This window comes from Gorilla gorilla, chromosome 2, assembly GCF_029281585.2.
Source record: "Gorilla gorilla gorilla isolate KB3781 chromosome 2, NHGRI_mGorGor1-v2.1_pri, whole genome shotgun sequence".
In the NCBI taxonomy this organism is placed as follows: Eukaryota; Metazoa; Chordata; class Mammalia; order Primates; family Hominidae; genus Gorilla; species Gorilla gorilla.
The window spans coordinates 165,999,852-166,005,855 of record NC_086017.1 but is presented as its reverse complement, the minus strand read 5'-3'; positions in this window follow the sequence as shown (position 1 = coordinate 166,005,855).

Sequence of the window (6,004 nt, the reverse complement as noted above, 5' to 3'; positions counted from 1 at the left end):
GACCAAATCTACGTCTGATTGGTATACCTGAAAGTGAACAGGAGAATGGAACCAAGTTGGAAAACACTCTGCAGGATATTATCCAGGAGAACTTCCCCAATCTAGCAAGGTGGGCCAACATTCAAATTCAGGAAATACAGAGAATGCCACAAAGATACTCCTCGAGAAGAACAGCTCCAAGACACATAATTGTCAGACTCACCAAAGTTGAAATGAAGGAAAAAATGTTAAGGGCAGCCAGAGAGAAATGTCGGGTTACCCACAAAGGGAAGCCCATCAGACCAACAGCGGATCTCTGGGCAGAAACTCTACAAGTCAGAAGAGAGTGGGGGCCAGTATTCAACATTCTGAAAGAAAAGAATTTTCAACCCAGAATTTCATATCCAGCCAAACTAAGCTTCATAAGTGAAGGAGAAACAAAATCCTTTACAGACAAACAAATGCTGAGAGATTTTGTCACCACAAGGCCTGACTTACAAGAGCTCCTGAAGGAAGCACTAAACATGGAAAGGAACAACCGGTACCAGCCACTGCAAAAACATGCCAAGTTGTAAAGACCATCAATGCTGGGAAGAAACTGCATCAACTAACGAGCAAAATAACCAGTTAACATCATAATGACAGGATCAAATTCACACATAACAATGTTAACCTTAAATGTAAATGGGCTAAAAGCTCCAATTAAAAGACACAGACTGGTAAATTGGATAAAGAGTCAAGATCCATCAGTGTGCTGTATTCAGGAGACCCATCTCATGTGCAGACACACACATAGGCTCAAAATAAAGGGATGGAGGACCAGCTACCAAGCAAATGGAAAACAAAAAAAAGCAGGGGTTGCAATCCTGGTCTCTGATAAAACAGACTTTAAACCAACAAAGATCAAAAGAGACAAAGAAGGCCATTACATAATGGTAAAGGGATCAATTCCACAAGAGCCAACTATCCTAAATATATACGCACCCAATACAGGAGCACCCAGATTCATAAAGCAAGTCCTTAGAGACCTACAAAGAGACTTAGACTCCCACACAATAATAATGGGAGACTTTAACACCCCACGGTCAACATCAGACAGATCAACGAGATAGAAAGCTAACAAGGATATCCAGGAATTGAACTCAGCTCTGCACCAAGCAGACCTAATAGACATCTACAGAACTCTCCACCCCAAATCAACAGAATATACATTCTTCTCAGCACCACATCACACTTATTCCAAAATTGACCACATAGTTGGAAATAAAGCACTCCTGAGCAAATGTAAAAGAACAGAAATTATAACAAACTGTCTCTCAGACCACAGTGCAATCAAACTAGAACTCGGGATTAAGAAACTCACTCAAAACTGCTCAACTACATGAAAACTGAACAATGACTACTGGGTACATAACAAAATGAAGGCAGAAATTCAGATGTTCTTTGAAACCAATGAGAACAAAGACACAACATATCAGAATCTCTGGCACACATTGAAAGCAGTGTGTAGAGGGAAATTTATAGCACTAAATGCCCACAAGAGAAAGCAGGAAAGATCTAAAGTTGACACCCTAACATCACAATGAAATGAAGTAGAGAAGCAAGAGCAAACACATTCAAAAGCTAGCAGAAGGCAAGAAATAACTAAGATCAGAGCAGAACTGAAGGAGACAGAGACACAAAAAACCCTTCAAAAAATCAATGAATCCAGGAGCTTGTTTTTTGAAAAGATCAACAAAATTGATAGACCACTAGCAAGACTAATAAAGAAGAAAAGAGAGAAGAATCAAATAGACACAATAAAAAATGATAAGGGGGATATCACCACCAATCCCACAGAAATACAGACTACCATCAGAGAATACTATAAACACCTCTATGCAAATAAACTAGAAAATCTAGAAGAAATGGATAAATTCCTGGACACATACACCCTCCCAAGACTAAACCAGGAAGAAGTTGAATCCCTGAATAGGTCAATAACAAGCTCTGAAATTGAGGCATTAATTAATAGCCTACCAACCAAAAAAATTCCAGGAGCAGATAGATTCACAACAGAATTCTACCAGAGGTACAAAGAGGAGCTGGTACCATTCCTTCTGAAACTATTCCAATCAATAGAAAAAAAGGGAATTCTCCCTAATTCATTTTATGAGACAAACACCATCCTGATACCAAAGCCTGGCAGACAGACAACAAAAAAAGAGAATTTTAGACCAATATGCCTGATGAACATCGATGCAAAAATCCTCAGTAAAATACTGGCAAACTGAATCCATCAGCACATCAAAAAGCTTATCCACCATGATCAAGTGGGCTTCATCCATGGGATGCAAACCTGGTTCAACATACGCAAATCAATAAATGTAATCCATCACATAAACAGAACCAAAGACAAAAACCACATGATTATCTAAATAGATGCAGAAAAGGCCTTTGACAAAATTCAACAGCCCTTCATGCTAAAAATTCTAAATAAAGTAGGTATTGATGGGACATATCTCAAAATAATAAGAGCTATTTATGACAAACCCACAGCCAATATCATACTGAATGGGCAAAAACTGGAAGCATTCCCTTTGAAAACTGGCACAAGAGAGGGATGCCCTCTCTCACCACTTCCATTCAACATAGTGTTGGAATCTCTGGCCCAGGCAATCAGGCAAGAGAAAGAAATAAAGTGTATTCAATTAGGAAAAGAGGAAGTCAAATTATCCCTGTTTGCAGATGACATGATTGTATATTTAGAAAACCCATCATCTCAGCCCAAAATCTCCTTAAGCTGATGAGCAACTTCAGCAAAGTCTCAGCATACAAAATCAATGTGCAAAACTCACAAGCATTCCTATACGAATAACAGAGAGCCAAATCATGAGTGAACTCCCATTCACAATTGCTTCAAAGAGAACAAAATACCTAGGAATCCAACTTACAAGGGATGTGAAGGACCCCTTCAAGGAGAACTACAAACCACCGCTCAGTGAAATAAAAGAGGATACAAACAAATGGAAGTACATTCCATGCTCATGGATAGGAAGAATCAATATCGTGAAAATGGCCATACTGCCCAAGGTAATTTATAGATTCAATGCCATCCCCATCAAGCTACCAATGACTTTCTTCACAGAATTGGAAAAAACTACTTAAAAGTTCATATGGAACCAAAAAGCCCATATTGCCAAGACAATCTTAAGCCAAAAGAACAAAGCTGGAGGCTTCACGCTACCTGACTTTAAACTATACTACAAGGCTACAGTAATCAAAACAGCATGGTAATGGTACCAAAACAGAGATAGAGACCAATGGAACAGAGTAGAGACCTCAGAAATAATACCACACATCTACAACCATCTGATCTTTGACAAATCTGACAAAAACAAGAAATGGGAAAAGGATTCCCTATTTAATAAATGGTGCTGGGAAAACTGGCTAGCCATATGTAGAAAGCTGATACTGGATCTCTTCTTTACACCTTATACAAAAATTAATTCAAGATGAATTAAAGACTTAAATGTTATACCTAAAACCATAAAAACCCTAGAAGAAAATCCAGGCGATAACATTCAGGACATAGGCATGGGCAAGGACTTCATGACTAAAACACCAAAAACAATGGCAATAAAAGCCAAAACTGACAAATGGGATGTAATTAAACTAAAGAGCTTCTGCACAGCACAAGAAACTACCATCAGAATGAACAGGAAACCTACAGAATGGGAGAACATTTTTAAAATCTACCCCTCTGACAAAGGGCTAATATCCAGAATCCACAAAGAACTTGAACAAATTTACAAGAAGAAATCAAACAACCCCATCAACAAGTAGGCAAAGGATATGATCAGACACTTCTCAAAAGAAGACATTTATGCAGCCAACAGACACATGAAAAAATGCTCATCACTGGCCATCAGAGAAATGCAAATCAAAACCACAATGAGATACTATCTCACACCAGTTAGAATGGCGATCATTAAAAAGTCAGGAAACAATAGTTGCTGGAGAGGATGTGGAGAAATAGGAATGCTTTTACACTGTTGGTTGGACAGTAAACTAGTTCAACGATTGTGGAAGACAGTGTGGCCTTCCTCAAGGATCTAGAACTAGAAATACCATTTGACCCAGCCATCCCATTACTGGGCATATACCGAAAGGATTATAAATCATGCTGCTATAAAGACACATGCACATGTATGTTTATTGCAGAACTATTCACAATAGCAAAGACTTGGAACCAACCCAAATGTCCATCAATGATAGACTGGATTAAGAAAATGTGGCACATATATACCATGGAATACTATGCAGCCATAAAAAAGAATGAGTTTGTGTCCTTTGTAGGAACATGAATGAAGCTGGAAACCATCATTCTGAGCAAACTATCGCAAGGACAGAAAACCAATCACTACATGTTCTCACTCATAAGTGGGAACTGAACAATGAGAACGCTTGGACACAGGGTGGGGCACGTCACACACTGGGGCCTGTTGTGGGGTTGGGGGAGGGGGAGGGATAGCATTAGGAGATATACCTAATGTAAATGACGAGTTAACCGGTGCAGCACACCAACATGGCACATGTATACATAGGTAACAAACCTGCACGTTGTGCACGTGTACCCTAGAACTTATAGTAATAATTAAAAATACATTCCACGGTGGGAGAAAAAAAGCAATAGTACCTATCTGATGGGGGTGTTTTGTGAATTGAGATAATGCACATAGAGCTTAATAAATAGTAATTATTATTAAAAAAAGAAAGTATGCTATTATTATTGCCATTGTATCAAAACAGAAACTGTGAGTTAATAAAGAAAAATTCCCCACATCTTTGATGAGAAAGAAGAGAATATGCAATTGTAGTCCAGTACGTGTTATTCCAGTGCCACCCCATGTGCTTCACAATGTCAAAATGATGCTGTGATTGATGAATTATAGTGCTCTCAGGATGCTCCTCTTCAGTCAGTTTGGCTAATAGCTCTTCAGAGAGATGTTAAGACTGCTTCTGTAAATATAGCCTAGAGAGTGAGGACTGCAAAGCTTTATAATTAATGGTAATTATTTCTATATACTTTAACGCTATGAACTCAGAACTCTGCACAAACATTGACTCATAAGTTGTGAAATAATGGATGCTAAACAACATCGCCATTTATTGTTTCTCATTCCTTGATCATCTCCAAAATATACCATTATATTCCTATTGGAAGAATCTTCTTTTATTGCTCCATAAGGGCCCGGTCTCAGTTGACAGGAACATTTTGCTAGACATCCTGTTAGGGAAATTAGGAATTTAGAGTAGTCAAGGAAAGAAAATGCTAGAGAAGTCCTTTCTCCCCCTGTCTCCGTGAACTTACTTCTTCCTTACTCCAAATTCTTCCTTATTTCCTCAATGCCTAAACCCCCACCTCACTCACCATGGAAAGCCAGGCTGACTCTAGCAGTGATTAAACCTCTGAACCATGTCAACTTCGAGTAATTTGTTGATTGTTGATTGACTAAAAGGTCAAGTGCTTCCTTATATCTTAAAGACAGATTGTCTCTGTAAAGTTCACCAGTGAATCATGCATCAAACAAATGGCCATTGAGTCTGCCTAACAAGGAGACAAATGTTACTAAAGCAGAAACAGTTGTGTCTTTTTCTGGAGAAGTTGGTAGACAGTTGCCTCAAGATTTTCCTCAGATGTTCATGAGTGCTTCTGAAGTGGTCCAAGGATTGAGTTTATCAGGTTGCCTTAAACATTCTTCTGGTTTGACCTTCCTCCCAGAGGAGGAATGCCTTGGGTTCCTTCCTCCAGGATTACTTCCCTTCTTCCCAGTTGAGTGCCTTTCCCAGTCACTCTGGGCTCCGTGGCCTCCAAGATCCAGATGGCATGTGGACTGAGAAGCAACTGTCTCAAGATTTTGTAATAAAAATATCAGATAAATTACTCATATAGTTTAATATGAATAACTTACTTTCACCTGAATTATCTAAATGTTTTAAAATCTTTTTATTTGTAACTTCAGTGATATAAATAATTGACTGA